The following is an 18,292-nucleotide window of genomic DNA, read 5'->3' as shown; positions in this document are numbered from 1 at the left end:
CCCACTGGGTGTTTTTGCTGCGATGAAACTTAACAACAACAAAAAACACACACTGTGCATGGAGGCTCCATAAGCGCCCCTCTCCCCCCCCCCATTTTGGTTTTTGTAGAGGATGGACATTTCACATCTACGAGGTTCCCATCCATCGTCAAGTCTAATCAAATGGCATGCTTCTGACAGACCTCTGGGTCATATATTCTGTATTGATTTATGGGTGCTGCATCTAGCTCTTATAATTAAAGGCCGCTTTTAATTAAGCCTTTGGGGCTAGAGGATGAGCAATGGCAGAACAATCACCCACACCTCTTTATGTTTTATCAGGGAGTGTATTTTGGATCAGTGGAGCCCATTTGATACTTCTAGGCCAGCTTTTTTAAAGTGTTGTTCAGAAACCAGTCTGGTTCGTTGAGTATGATGTACAGTCTATCTGTTCTTTTGGAAGATAGGAATCTATCACTTGGACCACTGTTGTCCACACTGACTCACAGTAACTCTCAGGGGTTGTCAAAGGAGGGTCATTCCCAACCAGGGGTTGAACCAGGGGCCATATGCATGCAGAGCAAATGTTCTGGCACTGAGCTATGGCTTCCACCCCACCCCACCCATCTATTATGGTACGCAGGCTGAGACCCTACCTGCCTGCAGAAAGTCTCGCCGGAGTGGTGCATGCTCTAGTTATCTCTCGCTTGGACAACTGCAATACGCTCTATGTGGGGCTACCTTTGAAGGTGACCCAGAAACTACAACTAATCCAGAATGCGGCAGCTAGACTGGTGACTGGGAGCGGCCACCGAGACCATATAACACCGGTCTTGAAAGACCTACGCTGGCTCCCAGTACGTTTCCGAGCACAATTCAAAGTGTTGGTTCTGACCTTTAAAGCCCTAAACGGCCTCAGTCCAGTATACCCGAAGGAGCATCTCCACCTCCATCGTACTGCCTGGACACTGAGGTCCAGTGCCGAGGGTCATCTGGCGGTTCCCTCGCTATAAGAAGCCAAGTTACAGGGAACTAGGCAGAGGGCCTTCTCGGTAGTGGCACCTGCCCTATGGAACGCCCTCCCACCAGATGTCAAAGAGAAAAATAAACACCAAACTTTTAGAAGACATCTGAAGGCAGCCCTGTTTAGGGAAGATTTTAATGTTTAATAGGTTATTGTATTTTAGTGTTCTGTTGGAAGCCGCCCAGAGTGGCTGGGGAAACCGAGCCAGATGGGCGGGGTATAAATAATAAATTATTATTATTATTATTATTATTATTATTATTATTATTATTATTGCCTCTTTTTCTTCCACAACAGTTTCAAGACTAGTTTAGTGCCTTTTAGCAATCTCATTATGCTCATTCTATAGCCTTCAACCTCCTCTTTAAACCCGGGAGCAACCTATCACCCAAGCTTACCATGGGACACGCTTCTAATTTTGCAGCATTATATGCCAGTCAGGATGAGTGAGCTTGTATCTGCCTCAGCATCATATGGGCTGTGCTTGCTGGTTTCTGTTGAGAGTTGCAGTCCAAAATATCTGGAGGGCACCAGGTTGGGGAAGGTTGGTTAAGAATCATGAGAGCCTTTCAAGCACTGTCCTCCGTGGCGTTGGCTGACCTAAATTGTCTCTGGGTCAGGAAGGCCACATTCACACCATATATTTAAAGCACTGTGATACCACTTTGAACTGCCATGGCTTCCACCTGAAGAATCCTGGGAGTTGTAGTTTGTTAAGGGTGCAGAAACGAATTTAGGAGACCCCCCATTTCAGCCCTCCAGAGCTACAATCCCCAGAGTTCCTTGAGAAGAGGGATCGATTGTCAAACCACTCTGGGAATTTTAGCTGAGCACAAGTGGTGTTGTGAAAATGAGCCCGTGGCAATGCCTCAGTCTGTTTGCTGAAACTCTGTGCTTTGCAGAGAAGATGGAACATTTTCCTCTTCTCTTCAAAATGCAAACAAGATTTGTTTCTCTCCCTCATCCCCCTCTACTTTCCTTCTTTCTCAAGATAGACAAACATAAATACAGCCAGCACAAAGTTACCTGGCAGCAATTTTTCTGTGCCTTATATTCTAAATATCTACTTGCGCATGACATTTACTGAGGAAAAACATTTGCAAATTACCTGTTTGATTAACACCCCCGTCTTCTACAGTTTCGAAAGGGTAAGGTAATTGAATGCTGAGTTGAGTTTAAAAACATGAACTTTTATGTGAGCGGCAGTCCCAGACTGCAAATTGCCCTGCCTTTCCTGTTTTGAGTGCCCCATATGTCAGGGTGCTGAATGTATTTGCACTTTGCAGCAGGATCACTCTGCCTTTAGATGGATTGATACGAATGGGGTCTTGGTTGCCACTGCTGGAGCACAGCAGTGAGTAGAATCACGAGAACTGAAATGCTGAAACAGAATCCTAATATTTGTAATGTGAAGCAGGACATGAGGACACAAGGCCTGGCGAGAACTTCCATCTAAACCCTGCATGCGTTCCAGAAGATAGACAATATCTGATGTAGCACCAAGTTAAACTCACTTGGCAGTATACTTCTTCTGCTGGCAAAATGCTTTGCACCAGTGGAACGTTGATGCACAAGAAAATGCATAAGCAGGTTGCTGGTGACTTTGTTGCACAATAGATTTTGCAGTCTGATGTACATTGAGTTTCTGTTAGTGCAGCTGGTGCATTGGATTCCTCTGTTGTGCAACATTAGAACTCACCTGTCCACTAGTGTAAGAGCCCTTGCACTAGCAGACAGAAGATGCTGGGTATACAGCCCTCTGTTCAGAATCCACTTTAGTGCAACAGGGCGTCTATGGCAGACATTATTATTGGTAAGGTAAAGAAAAAGGAACCCCTGACCATTAGGTCCAGTTGCGGACGACTCTGGGGTTGCGGTGCTCATCTTGCTTTACTTGCCGAGGGATCCGGCTTACAGCTTCCAGGTCATGTGGCCAGCATGACTAAGCCGCTTCTGGTGAACCAGAGCAGCCAAGGAAACGCCATTTACCTTCCCACTGAAGTGGTACCTATTTATCTACTTTCACTTTGATGTGCTTTCGAACTGCTAGGTTAGCAGGAGCAGGGACTGAGCAACGGGAGCCCATCCCGTCATGGGGATTCGAACCGCTGACCTTCTGATCGGCATGCCCAATTTTCTATCCCACCTTTCCTTCCCAGGGAGCCCAGGACAGCAAACAACCTAATATTTATATTAACAACATTTGACTCTTCTGCCCCGACTTGAGGATTATGTGTTTGCTGCCAAGCCACAATTGCCTGCCTGCCTGAGTAGAGTTCGTTCCCCGTTCTTCCCTTTAGATTTGGTGCCTGCTGTCGTCTCCTCAGAGGCAGGGTGGCTGTGAGGTCCAGAACTTACAGGTAGTGTTGCCTTTTCTCCCCAGGAGGACTTGGGGGGGGGGGCTGTTGCACTGAGCTGGGGGTCTGGCCTGAAGCTTTTGCTCCTTCTCTAGGGGGCGTCTGCTTCTCCAGCAATGCCTTAGGTTGCTCCGACCACAACTTGTAGTCAGGGTTGCTGAGGAAATGCTTGGTGAAGCCACAGCACAATGGTCCACTGCTGATTACGGTGCTTTCTCTGGCGCAAAGTGGAGCTGATTCCAGGGACGAGAGGGGAGAAGCAAGATTTGCAGATGGATCCTGTCTTAACATGAGCCGCCAGCTGATGCCGTTTCTGCATGTGGCAATAAAAGCGAGCCAGTTCCTGGTTCTCTGGGTTCTGCTGAAGGACGCAATGTGCTGCCTGGTAGAGGAAACTGAGCCTCTGAAATGCTTCTTTGTCCTTTATCATGGGTGACCTAGTATTTAGTTATTGACATGTAAACAGTAGTAGTAGTAGTAATAATAATAATAATAATAATAATAATAATAATAGGATATGTTATAAGATGTATTCACTGCTATCCACCATCAGGTCTCAAGGCAAGGTTGCAAGAAATAGAAAATGCAACTTTTAACAGATAAGGAATACTGCATTTTTAAAACATGTAAAGCCATTGCAAAGTGGAATGGTGTAATACCAGTAAAAAACAGTAAAAACAATAAAAAATGAAAAATAAAATGAAACATATTTAAAACATTTAAAGCAAATAAGAGCATCTAAAAACATTTACAGATTTGCATGCCAGTACTAACACTTTGACTTGGGCCTAGGAGCTGACAGTAAGCATGCTTTCAGGACTGGTGGATATGGTCCCATCAGACTGCTCCGCTCACCAGTCTACTTTCTGCATTTGGACCAGCTGCAACTAACAGACCGTCTTCAAGGCCAGCCCTGAGTAGAGTCCACTGCAGTAGTCCAGGCAAGAGGTCACCTGTGGATGGACAACTGATGCCAGGCCTTTCCCTTGGGATTGTAGTCTAGGATTGCCATACATCTGGGATTTCCCAGACATATCTGGAATACTGCAGACAGCAGCAGTGTCTGGGCAAAAATCGGTTTAAAAAGTCCGGGAAAATCTGGACATATGGCAGCCCATGTTGGCAGTGTCGTTTTCGCTGATTTTCCATAAAAATAGCTCAAAAATGGCGATTTTGCCAAAAGAGCTCAACAACTTTGGCCAAAAAGTTTGGTGAACAGATTTTCACTGTTTGAAATATGGCAGTCCTAGCAGTGACAGGTTGGAACCTAGGAGTTCTTTGGCAGAGGAAGGTTTCCCTCAGGGTAGGATGCCTGAAAATGCTTACAATTTTTAAAAGTATATAAATTTAAAAATGGAGGACAGGATGATATGCAAGAGGGCCTTAAAAACATGGTTACAAGTAAAGGATGAAAAAGAGAAGACACATTTAATATCGAAAAGAAAGTTTTAAGAGGTAAGGAAATTGTGCATTGTTTATGCCAGGTCTGTCAACAATTTAGCTGCGATGAGTGAGAGTATCTATCAAGGTGATCAGGTTGGGAATGGTTAAAAAAAGAAGAAGAAGGGAGAGTTCATTCTTCCTTTCTGGCAGTTGGTATTCTAGAAATGACTAACATAGATACATGCAAGCCAGATTTATGTCCACAGTAAGGGTAACAGTAATCTTAAATATTAGAATAAACTTTCCTAGTTGGAATTGCAGGTAGGGCCCAAATATCAAAAAGAGAGCATGCAGATCTTCTTGACTCAGTTTTCAGAGTAAGATTGGATTAAAATGTCAGAGGCATTTTAGGTGTAATGGATGTCTGTTCAGACTAGAAGATGTTTGGAGTTAACTTCAGGTTCTACGATTTTCTTGCTTTGAAGGAGAGCCATAGAGCATGTCGCTGCAAATGATTAATGTGGCCCATGTCTTAATATTCACTTCTAGATCCAGTCGCCACACTCTCTTTGGATTAATACATTTCCCACATGTCCCAGTAGAACCCTGGTTTCACCTCAGTATAAGTTAGCCTTTTTGAACCTGTTGCACTCCAGGTGTTTTGAACTGCAACTCTCATGAGGCCCAGAAAGCACAGCCTGATGGGAACTGTAGTCCCAAACTCTACCCAGCAGCAGCAGCAGCAGCAGCAGCAGAGATCCTTAGGACAAGCTTGGGTGAAAGAGACGAGTGGAGGAAGACCCAGAAACAAGACATTTTTGAAGAAATGCCCAGGAAGAGGGGATAAGAACATACAAAGAGCCTACATGATCAGACTAATTGCTCATGTAGTTCACTTCATCTTCTCACAGTAGCCAGCCAGATGCCTTAACAAGAAGGCCACAAGCAGGAAGGACCTAAGCCATCCAACTTGGTGGCCATCAGTGTACCGAATCTTTCAACAGTGCCGTCCTTGTGACTGTTGCTACCAAACTGTATCCTTTTTAGTTTAGACAAAAGGCAACCAAGAGGTGGCATGACAGAGGTGTGTAAAATTAGGCATGGTTTGGGGGGGGGAGTAGGTAGGGATAAGTTTTTCTCTCATTAATACTAGAATTTGGGGGCATCCAGTGAAGCTGAATGTTGGAAATATCTCAAAGGCTGTCACATGGAAGAAGGAGCAAGCTTGTTTTCTCCTGTTTTGGAGGGTAGGACTCGAACCAATGGCTTCAAATTACAAGGAAGGAGATTCCGACTAAACATCAGGAAGAACTTTTTGACAGTAAGGTCTGTTTGACAGTGGAATGGTCTCCCTTGGGAGATTGTGGACTCTCCTTCCTTGGAGGCTTTTAAGCAGAGGTTGGATGGCCATCTGTCATGGATGCTTTAGTTGAGATTCCTGCATTGCAGGGTAGTTGGGCTAGATGACCTTAAGGATCCCTTCCAACTCTTCAGTTCTATGATTCAGGGCAGGCAAAAGAAAGCACTACTTCATACAGCGCATGGTGGAATTAATTCCCACAAGAGGCAAGGGTGGCTTAGGTCCCTCTTGTGGGCTTCTGGCTGCCCCCTGTGAGACAGAGGCCATTAGCCTGATCATGCATGTTCTTCTGTATGTTGGTATCCTCTCTTCTTGAGCATTTCTTCAAAAATGGCTCATTTCCGGATCTTCCTCCACTCAAACCTCTCTTCTAAGGTTCTCTGCTGCTGCTGCTGCTGCTGTTGTTGTGAGGGTAGTGTGGGGAGTATGACTCACACAAAGTGTGTTCATACATACATTCAAGATGCACGGATGCATCCACATCTCAAAGGTGGAAGGGGCTGGCCCCTGCAGGGTGTATTTCAAAAACAGTGAAATGCGAGTTGTAAATGAAGTTTGAATTCATCCTGTAAATGGATTGAGCAAAACCCACATTTTCTCTAAGACTGTTTATAAGTATGGAACTTTTTTCTCAACTGCACTGAGCTTCTTTAAAACCTCCATTTTGCAGATTTAATTTGGTTCTGCATCAGCTGTGCAATGCTGGAAAGGAGTAAATTAGAAGTCCCTTATGAACTGTAGGATGCAATTTTTAAAATAGATTTATGAACTACAGGATGGGCATGTTTTGGGGGTTTTTTTATTCCCCCCATAAACAATGCCATTATATCTGCTATTATTCTTGTTTACTTGACTTACAGGCTGCTGGCAATAGCGCAGGAATAGATTTAGAGAATTTATACATTATATGCATCATGAGAAGGCAACACGGGAGCAGCTGCAAGATTGATTTGGGTAAGAGCTAGCATTGATCATATTGTCTTCCTGCCTCCCCAAAAGCAGGGAGGGGGGTAGAATAATGTGGTAGTTCGCAGTTTCTCTGAGTACCAGCTGCATCCCTTATGTTGATGGGGGAGGGAGAGGCATGAATGAGCCACCCCCCACCTTAAGTGAATGTATTTGGTCCAATAATGGAATATTTACCCACCTACCCCCAGCAATACACACACAGCTCCCTTCAGACATGCAAGGACAAGAGTGTGTAGAGATCTAGGAACATTTCTGTACTAGCAGTTTTCCTGTGCAAACTGGCTCCACCCCTTCCACTCCCAGACATCATATGTTTAGCACAGAAGTCTGCAAGGCGCTTCTAAGCCTGTTTGATTGAATGTGATCTACCAAAGACTCCTGAGTAAGCTTAGCAGTAATAAGCAAAGAAGATAGGTCCTCATATGGCTAAAGTATAGGAATAAATGGACAGTTCTCATAATGGAGGCAAGTAAGGAGAGGATCTGCTTTGAGGATGTGTGATTTTTAACTTGCTTATAAATGAGCTGGAGTTAGGAGTGAACAGTAAGGTGACCAAATTTGCTGATGACACCAAATTGTCCAGGATGGTTAAAACAAACAGGCAGGCAGGCAGACAGGCAGACAGACAGACAAACGGATTGCAAGGAACTCCAACAAGGATCTCTCCCAAAAACTCGGAGAATGAGCATTAAAACTGCAAATGTGGCAGGCATAAAACGATGCCCACTGGGGCAAAAGATCCCAGCTTCATATATACACTTAAAGGGTTTTAATTGGTTCTGCCTGAGCAGGAACGAGATGTTGAGGTTATGGTGGATAGCTCGATGAAAAGGTTAGTCCAGTGTGCAAGAGCTTTTTGTCCTCCTATGCTTTGGTTGAATGCTTAGAAAAGGCTTGCTTTTATGAGCACATGTTCCAAGATGAAATAGCTTTGCTGGCATGATTAAAGTAATCTTAGGGAGCAACCCAAACCCAAGATCCACCAGGATGAGCAGAATTTGGAACAGGCTGAGCTGGCTGAGACTGGGTTCACACAGGGCTGTGTTGAGTGAAGTCCCTCAGTCTGCCTCAGCCAGAGATAAGCTGGTATAAGTCCTCCATCCCAGCTCAGCATGTGCTCAGCTGAAGTTGACTGACCAAAGGCTGGGGTAAGTCCTGAAAAAAGGGTGTTCTGTGGGAGTGGTGAGCATGTGGCAGGGATAGAGCAAGGGGAGACTTACTCCCATTTAGCTTGGCCATGTGACCTAGCAACCCAGCAGATGTTACATTGGCAAAAAGTGTGGTGTCAGTCAAACTCTGCTTTCAAGGCTTGTTTTCCTACTGGAAGGTTCAAACCAGCTCAGCTGGCAGCAGCTCCTGAAGGTAGTAGGGGTAAGTTACCCCAGCATAATTTACCCCAGTACAATTTATACAGGCATCCAATATCTTGGATTGCTCTCCCTGTCCATCAGTCATAGGAGTTCTAGCTCAAGTTGATTTGCTCATGGGTAAAAACTATCCAGGGGGAATGCATCCTCTAAAATGGTGCTTCCCCCTTGCCGTTTCCCCAAGCACTTATGTTAAAAACAATAACTTCAAAATCTGTTGGCTGTTTAATCCTGGGCACCTTCTTCAACCATCAAAATGACATTTTAATCTATTAATCTAATTTCTCAGCTTGAATGTATCAGAACAAGCTGCCTTTTATGAATCAAGGAAGGCTCTTCATCTGCGTTTGGGAGGAAGACAACAAACTGCCTGCATTTTTAGAAATCATCCCCAGATGCCACCCTTCCAATTTATCTCTATTACAGTTCAGGAAGAACTGCCATATCATTTTTACTTTTGATTTGGTCTGTTACAAGGGAGACAAATTGCCCACAAATAGCATGATATTGCTGCATCCCTGGCTTATACACTCCTTAGTGATTTCCATGGGAAATCTACAATGCGTTTATTATTTTGACACAAGTCAGATACACTGATAGCTTTAACAATTGCAAACTGAGTCAAATGGTGGTACCCTACTGTGTTTTTCCAAAACATAGAAGTTTTGCAGAGAAGTGGACAAGAGGATGGGCAAAACAGGCTATATGGTTGGGAATGTTCTCAACTGGTGATCTCTCCTGTCTTTCTAATATGGGATGCCTCAAAGGATTTTATAATTGTAACCAGGAGTGTGGTTCCCTGCTATGCATTTGTGTGGCGTAATTTGGAACACATCGGTATCTCTCTGTTTGCATAAGGATACTCAGAATAATGGCATTCTACTCACTAAGCAAAGTATTGTATGGAGTAAGGTTGTGTTTATGGTTTAATTCCTCTAGAGCTTCCCAGTGAGATATGTCTGCTCAGCTTGCTCCCTTGTGGGATGACTCCAACTACCCTCAGTCAGAGAATCTTCCCCAGCATGAATTCTGCATCCATTATGGATGTCTGCACCTGGAGAACATTGACTTACATGAGCTTTGAGTGTGCATAAGGTATGAAGTTTAGGGTCTAGGGCTGTTTTGAGAACAAACCTATCACAAGTGCTGAACCTGTTCTGGATTGGCGCTCACTGCTTTTTGTCTGGACAAAGAGATTTCCCAAAGGAAATCCATGTTTGGGGCAACTGGTCCTTCCTGTTTTCCATAGAAGCTGGCTGTGCAGAGTGTTGATGGGCAAACTCTTGATCTGACCTATTGCAGTCGTTAAGAGTCGTCAACAGGCTCATCACAGCTATCTGCCAATCACCCATTCCCACCACCCTTCTCTGTAATACGCCTCCCCACCTTCTCACTATATAGAAGGGTCTGGTGACTTCTGTTTCAGTGTATCTGAAGAAGTGTGCATGCACACGAAAGCTCATACCTAGAACTAACTTACTTGGTCTTTAAGGTGCTACTGGAAGGAATTTTTTTATTTTGTCTTGATCTGATTGTGATACTATCTCCCTCTCCAAGGGCAGGGTTTCAAGTTAACAACAAGAAGGAATTGCTTGGCTGAAATATGGCAGTAAAAATTTGGCCAGTTCAATATGCTAAGTGCCAAAAGACTTTTTAAAATAAATAAATAAATAAATAGGAAACCCTTCACTGATTTGAAGCCAGGTTCATGTGTCAGAAGAGGAGCAAAAGGCAAGGGGAAGCATTGCTTGTTATACAGCAGGAAAAAAATCTACATTTTCTCCTGGGTGTAGGGGTGTTGGTACGAATCTAAAGACTTCTTTGTTAAAATTAGGAAAGGGAAGGGGACTCTGGTCAGAGTTAGCTCAGCAGTTCTATCAGCCCAGATGTCATAGAAGCTTATAAAACTACACATGCCACAGACAAAGTGGGTGGGAAACCCTTTCTGCCTCTCTCATAACACTAGAACACATGGACATGCAATGAAGCTTAAATGTTGGAAGATTCAGGGTAGATAGAAGAAAGATTTCTTCATGCAGCACATACAGGAGACAATGAGGGCCACCAACTTTGATTGATTGATTGATTGATTGATTGATTGATTGTGTGGCTTTAAAAGAGGATTAGTCAGATTCATCAAATACAAGGCTACTAGTGACTACTAGCAATGGTGGCTATGCTCTGCAACCACGGCTGGAGGCAGCAATGTTTCTGGATACCAGTCGCTGGAAACTATGGGAGGGGAGAGAGCTCTTGTGCTCAGATTGTCTGGTTGGCCACTGTGATAACAGCATGCTGGACTGGATGGGCCATTCACCTGTTTCCAGCAGGCTCTTCTTACGTGCTTACATTCCTTTTCCTTCCTATGGAGCATCTGGCTGTAGATTGTGCCCTGTATCTAATGCTAGTCATAACCAGAATAGACCCTCTGAAATTAATGGACATGCCTAATTCGGGTCTGGTTTTACCCTGAGTAGAACTTAGGTACAGCCCTGTGTACTTTGCCCTTAGCAGCAGTGCTAATGTTTGTTGAATCCAAGGGTAACTTTTTGGCTACTCTACCCAACATCTCGTCTTTCAACAGAATTAAAGTTATCCTCATTGCATTTTTTATTTCTGTTCTGTGGGTGGGGGCGGGGGAAATGCAATAAAGAAATCCTGACTTCTCTTAGCATAAAAATGCATTTGATTCTTGGCAAAGCCCATTGTATCCAGCAAACCTCTCATCCATTGTTCATTTAAACAGTGTCATTTCTTTGCTCCTGTTAACCTTTTTTCTTTTAATACTTCCACTTTAATACTTATGGTTTATCACCAATATCCATTTGTTACTGCTCCACTTCCAGACAAGAACAGAAAACATCAGTAAGTGATGATTCTTCCTACAGACTTGGGATCATTTCAAGCATCTATTAATAAACTGTTATAGTGGCTGGGGTGCAGGGGGGGGGGAGATATCTTTGTGACTAATGCAGTACCTCCTTAGGAACATGGCTTAATTTCCGGCAATGATGGAACACCAACACAAAGCAGGAGACTGTTTATTCGGGATATCATGGCAAAGCTTTGGAATTGTAGGGTCCTTGTTCTTCTTTGAAGATTAAAGGAAGGGTCAGTGCATGCTTCCTAATTTGCTGGTGATGATTAACTTTTGAAATCTGCTAACCTTTCAGCAGTGAAAGAAATTTTCATTTGTTGCAATTGTTATATATTGTGCCTTCTTTTTATTGGGGTCTCTTGGGAAGGGAAAAGAGCTGATGGCGCAGCCTAGATGAATTGGAATTAGGAATGGGGGAGAAACTAGATTCAGTTTACTTTTAAAAGGAAAACCTACCTAATGCACACTTTCCAAAGCAATGTGTGTAGCTAAACACAGCTATCCTTCAAAATTCACAATGCAGTTCTCCAGTATAAAAGGGTATCTACTGGGGCAAAGTGTACTTAAAAATGCAAATAATGGTGAAAATTACAAAAGTGCATTATACCAAGGGAAATTGTTTTGCAAAAATGTGTATATTAGCAATCATTACTGCTAAGATGCTGCTGAAATTTCATGAGGCCTTTTTTTATTGAAAAAGGGAAAAAAAGAAATGTGGAGAAATAATAATATTATAATAATTTATTATTTCTACCCCAGCCACTCTGGGCAGCTTCCAACAAAATATTAAAATGCAATGGTCTGTTAAACACTAAAAGCTTCCCTAAACAGGGCTGCCTTCAGATGTCTTCTAAAAGTCTGGTAGTTGTTTTTCTCTTTGACATCTGGTGGGAGGGCGTTCCACAGGGCGGGTGCTACTACCGAGAAGGCCCTTTGCCTGGTATAAATAAATTTACCATTGGGAAACTGAGAGAAACTGACAGATTTGCCTATGCCTAACTGAAAGAGATTTGCAGAATGACGGTCTCATTTGGGGAGACAATCAATGCACACAGATTTCTTGGCCCGCTGTGCCATTAGTCTGTATTACCTGCAGCATGGCTGAGCATAGATGCTCTCTCTGGAATTTCCCAATCCTCACTGTGTAATTCTGATGGTGCTGGTTGATTTCACACCAATGCGTATCTTAACTGTTGCCGTTTAGTGGTCTAATTCAATTTAGATATACCACTCATCTGCTGCTGCTTCACAGTCTCCCACCCAGACAGCTAATCAGGCCAGACCCGCTAAGGTGAGGCAGTAGGAACTGTCGTATCCTGTGAGGCAATGCCTCAGCTGGCTAGCATATCAGACACCCACCTGTGCTACGCCTAAACAGAGTGATGGGGGATCCAATATATCCCTTGTGTTTTCCTTCATCCATTGCCATCCTACCAGGTGATTGAATGGGCTCCCACTGGGTCAGCAATTCATTAAAATCTGCCCATAACCCTTCCACAGATCTTGAGGTTTTCCCCACTCTCTCTTTATGCCCCTCTGTGAGTTTCTTTACTACTTCCTTTAGAAAGCAAAAATTAGGATGTGGTGAGTGTGTATTAGATTATCTTCCACTGAAGGTTTAATTTGTCCCTGGTGGCATCTTTGCAGTCATTAGCCCAGAACTCCTGGGAGTTTGTGTCACCTCTGCTCTCCCACCTCCACCTCTTCACATGGAGGCAAGACTGATTAGCTGTGAAGCAATCTCTGGCACTTAAGTGCCTATGCAGCTTATCTTTAAAATCCTCCAGTGACTGGGGCTCCCCTTGCAGCAATTAATGAGCACCTTTAGGGACACCCCTGACCTATGGCTCTGCTTTAGGGGTTTACGTTCTCCCCTTGGGGATATCAGGATGCAGAGATACTAGAGAAGGGATTGGGAAACGCCATAATGCTTGGATTGCTTTTCTGGTTTGAAAGAACACAGTGTTGTCCACATGGGGTTCCTGAATGGGAGACTTTTTATTTAATTGGTTGTGGGTTGCAATGATTGCATTGTTTCCTTTTGGTCTACAACAGGCTTCCTCAACCTCAGCCCTCCAGATGTTTTTGGCTTACAATTCCCATGATCCCTAGCTAGCAGGACCAGTGGTCTGGGATGATGGGAATTGTAGTCTCAAAACATCTGGAGGGCTGAGGTTGAGGGAGCCAGGTCTACAATGTTGGCTGCCTTTTTAGGGAAGGAAAGGATAATAGGAAGGGGCACGTACTGTTGTGGGAGGATTCCAGGTATAATTGGTAGCAAGGAAGAATGGGCAGAGTAGTTTGGGAGCAGGAAGCAGTCAGTCCCCTATGACTTCTCCATCTTCTTGCTTCAACCAAGGGGATGCATACGTATGCTCACACTTTGTGGGACCCAGGATGTAATTGCTGGGCAGGCAGCCATCGCCAGCCCAGCTACAGTCTCTGACTACTGGGGAAGGATGTGTGTGGAACTCTAGAAGTGCTGTGGCTTCCACTTCTAAACTGCCTGAAAGAAAGGTAATGGGACCCCTGAAAGGTCCAGTCGCAGATGACTCTGGGGTTGTGGCGCTCATCTCGCTTTATTAGCCGAGGGAGCCGGCGTACAGCTTCCGGGTCATGTGGCCAGCATGACTAAGCCACTTCTGGCAAACCACAGCAGTGCACGGAAATGCCGTTTATCTTCCCGCTGGAGTGGTACCTATTTATCTACTTGCACTCTGACCTGCTTTCGAACTGCTAGTTGGGCAAGTGCAGGGACCGAGCAATGGGAGCTCACCCCATCACGGGGATTCAAACCACTGACCTTCCAATCGGCAAGCTCTAGGCTCTGTGGTTAAATGCATCCTCCTCGTTCTTCCCTCTGCCCTGATGGCCCTTATGCAGGCATGCAGCAGAAGGCAATGGGAGTCGGTAAGAGTTTAGTTTCGCCTGTTGCCTCCCAGCATGAAAACTAAGGTTGGCTGCCATTAGGTGGCCACTGAACTGAAACCCATTTTCGGGAAAGGATGTGGCCAGAGGGGGAATTTCCTTTGCCATTGGCTCCCTGGTTGTTTATTTTCACACACAAAAAGGCATGGCTGCTCTCTCCAAGTCATTAGCTCTTGTCCTCCAGACTGCATTCAGGCTCGGGTTGTCTGACCTTGGTGTACCTGGATGGAAAAAAAAATCTGAAACAACAGTGAAATCCACTTTAGGCGACAGACTATATTTATTTATTTATTTATTTATTTATTTATTCATTCATTCATTCATTCATAACAAATATTTTCATAACACCCCCTCTCACGAAACATCAGGGTGGTGTATAGCAACATATAAATAAACGTTTAAAAGCAGTACAGAACAATCATGAAATTACTGGTTACTCAAGAAAAAAATGTAAATAACTGCATAGGCCTATTGGCATAAAAATAAGCTTTCAAATGATGCCTTAAAGCCAAAAGCAAGGATGCCTGTTGAATCTCTGTTGGAAAAGTGTTCCACAGCATGACAAAGGCAATACTGTACTAAAATTTATTTTGTGCTGATTTTTTTGTATTCCATTTACTATATGTAATTTTATTCCTTTCCCAAGATACATTATAACAAATAAACAAAAAAATCATGAATTGTTGAACAAACCATGGTTCAAGCAAACCATTGCTTAGTGTTATGTATGATGCAGCCGCTGTCGTTTTCTCCCACAGTTTTTTGTGGGTTTTGAAATCCTACAAAATCTATTTTTCCAGGTTTAAAACCTAAAGCCTTCACAGTTTGATGATCGTAGCTTGGTAGAACCCATGTTTGTGTCTTGGAACCAGAGGTCATTAAATATATATATATATATATATATATATATATATATATAGAATATATATATATTCTAAATTATTTATATTCCGGTCCATTGGGGGGGGGGACTATAGCGGAATATAATATAAAATTATAAAACAAAATAAACCCAATAAATCAGAACAAAACAGTAATGCATATATGATCCAATCTGGTGCTTGTGTGTATAAGCAGCATCACTGATACTGTGTGAACAAGTACTTTGTAAGTATGCAGCTGAAAGCTAGTACAGTTTGCCAATAATGTTAAAGATCACTTGTGGGTGAATAAAAGATGGAACACCACTTGCTGGTGATGATACCACAAAGAGGGCCTTGTCGGCAGATCTCAGTGAGCAGCTGGGTCTACAGGGGAGCAGGTGCTCTTTCAGATAGACGGATCCCAAGTTGTTTAGGGTTGTAAATGCGTACTGCAAAACTCTAAACCTGCACTGGAAGCAAATTGGCAGCAAAGTGTTATATGCTCTCTTTATGTCACACCAGTGATCACATTCTAATCCATAATAGCTGTAAAACAGCCTGGTTGCTCCACACGGAGCACATTGCAGTCCTCTAGTCTTGAGGTTATTAGTGCATGGGTTACTATGGCCAAGCTGTCCGTCTTGTGTGATAGAGACACCCAGGAAGTCACAGGGGACCCAACAAACTCAAGTGAGATGTGAATTAGTTGACAGTACAGCGGGAACGTGTTGTCTGTTTAGAATCTCATTTTGGTGGTTCCAGCAGCAATAATTAGTGTGTACTTTTGAACAACTGAACCCCTGAGGAGGGTGAAACCTTGCTAATAGGAAAGGAGGAGGGGCGCTGGATCAGATTTGCATGATTAATGAACCATAAATCCATGTTTAATCAAAGGTGAAGCAACAAACTAATTTGACATAATTTTTCAGCCCCATAAAAGGGCTGTGCAGAGTCTAAGCAAGCATGTGATCTTGCCTGAACTGATTCCTTGTCCCCTGTCTGGGGCTAAACTCTCCAAGCCCACCAACGCATCAGGCTCTGGGTTTACGCTGCTTTCATGAAAGGTTACCTGGAGAGAGCATCTCCCATTCGTTGCAAAATTTATTTCCTGATGAATCCAATTTACATTAATGTGGGCTCATTAAAAGATAATTATTGTGCCACGGAGAGGGCCGCAGCATCCATCAATGGAATGTCTCTAATTGTTTTAGTCATATGATAAAGAGATAATCTTGCACCAAGCTTTTTCATTAATGCCACTCATATAAATGTCAAAACTGAATTTTTTTAAAAAAACCCTTAACTGCCTGCCAAAACATAATTGACTCATTATTCTTGTAGCTATTGTTATCAAAATCTGGACACCTGGTACCTGGTTCCCTTTTGCACAGTCTTGCACACCGCTGGCATTTTGCATCTGACGGATTTCTTAGAGCATCTATAAAAAATGCAAATGTGACTGAAAATGTTTACCTTTTTGAATCAAGATCAGAGTGGAATGTTCCCAGCACAATCCTATGCATGCTTGCTTGACAATAAAGCCAGTTGGACACAGTGGCTTGGGTCCAAAGAGCTGTGAGTGAAAGGTGAAAATGAATTCGTGCTGTTTTGCAAACTCTTGTATAAGTGAAAAACTTCTTGCTGTGCAGCACCAATAGTCCACCAGAGGTTGTGCTACAGTCAGAACACACTGGCTTTCTATGGAGTGAGACTAATGGTGTCTGTCCTGGCTCCCACTCCTGGACTTAGTAATTGGGCTCTTGACTGGGTTATTATTATTATTGAAGGCTTTATTCCAGAATTCACTACTGTGCCAGAACATTGATCCAGTAACAAATTAGGTATTTTATTGCATGGCATCCATGGCAGAGGGCAACTTAGCTTACTTTCACAAGGCCTCTAGTGCTCTTCTGCCAATTGCTGCTGTCTGTTTCTGGCACATCTTTTTGGTCTGGATTGTGTGCATTGAAATATATGGGTGGTTTCTGGTGTGCTCTTGCCCCCTTTGGGGAGCACAGGTCAGACAGTGTCACCTTTTGGGACCCTGCAACTATGATTCTCCTGGTAACATCTAGGATGCTCAATGAATCAGTATTATTTGATTATCTGTTTCTTTCTTTTTACTGATTAAATGCATTTAGATGCACTTGCATGTTACCAAAATGTGGAAAGAGAGATTTTGATTTAGTAAGTTATCAATTATTGGAAGGAAAGTTTGTATTTCAGTAGTTTAATTCCTGTGCACAGGAACCTACCAGACTATAGGGGGAAGCAGTGTGGGGCAGTGAATTGGATTGCCTCTTGTGTTTGGTCTTAGAGGTCTGGATTCAAATCCCTGCTTAGCCATGGACCTCACTTGGGTGACCATGGGCTAGTCTCTTGGCTTAACCTGTTGTCATGATCTATGACCCAGGGATTTTGCAGTGTGCAGCAGAGTCAAGGTTCAGGCCACTTCCTTGGAATGAGAATCATTAAAATAAGGCTTCAGGCCCCTTCTGGCCAAAGGACACACCTCTGCCACTATCCTCTGATTCAAGAGGTTGAGTTCCTGCAGCATTTGTTTCCCAAGCCTTTCAGGCATCAAAGCCTACAAAGCAAGATGAAGGCTCTTTAACCAGGCAGCCTAGCACACTCTAGATCTGATGAGCCTGCATAAGGCTTCAGCTGGCTGAAGCACCCAGCAGATACAACAAACTCAAGGGCTCTTGGAACTGTCCAGGGTCCTGTCTGCTTCCCAGGGCTCTTCACTCTCAATTTCTCCTGTGGGCATCGAATTCCCAAGAATCAAGACATGTATCTCACACAGCTATTGAGAAGATAAAACAGGATAGTCTCCTTATATAAGTGCCACTATGATTTTCATTTGTGCCCACCTGTATGGGCCTATGGCCGTAATAAATATTGTTTGTTTGTTTGTTTGTCATTTGTGCCCAGCCTTTCAATCAAGTTATCGGTGCAGCTGACAATAAAATTCCAAAAGTACAATAAAGCTAACTAATACATAAAAATAAGCTTCACATGCAAATCTATAAAAGCAGTGCTCCCTCTTTCCTTCTCTCTCTCCCTCCCCCTCCGTCTCTGTGTTTCCCTCCCTCTCTCTCTCTCTCTCTCTCTCTCTCTCTCTCTCTCTCTCTCATTCCTAGGATAGTATAAATAATAAAGTTTGCTCTTAACTCACAGCCTG

At 43.5% G+C, this 18,292-nt stretch overlaps 1 protein-coding gene and 1 pseudogene across 8 annotated transcripts in view; one reads left to right on the top strand and one right to left on the bottom strand.

Annotated features, from left to right (window-relative positions):
• MEGF11 (multiple EGF like domains 11) overlaps positions 1 to 18,292 on the top strand; it is a 345,349-nt gene that overhangs the window by 144,003 nt on the left and 183,054 nt on the right. The gene's annotated exons all lie outside the window — the stretch shown is intronic.
• LOC309328883 (ribonuclease P protein subunit p21 pseudogene) lies at positions 3,193 to 3,791 on the bottom strand (annotated as a pseudogene). Its single transcript has one exon. The product of its transcript is annotated as a ribonuclease P protein subunit p21 pseudogene (transcript).

Source organism: Podarcis erhardii (assembly GCF_964252035.2).
Source record: "Podarcis erhardii genome assembly, chromosome: 14".
NCBI lineage: Eukaryota > Metazoa > Chordata > Lepidosauria > Squamata > Lacertidae > Podarcis > Podarcis erhardii.
Note: the sequence above shows the minus strand (reverse complement) of the source record. Positions and strands in the feature narration are given on the sequence as shown.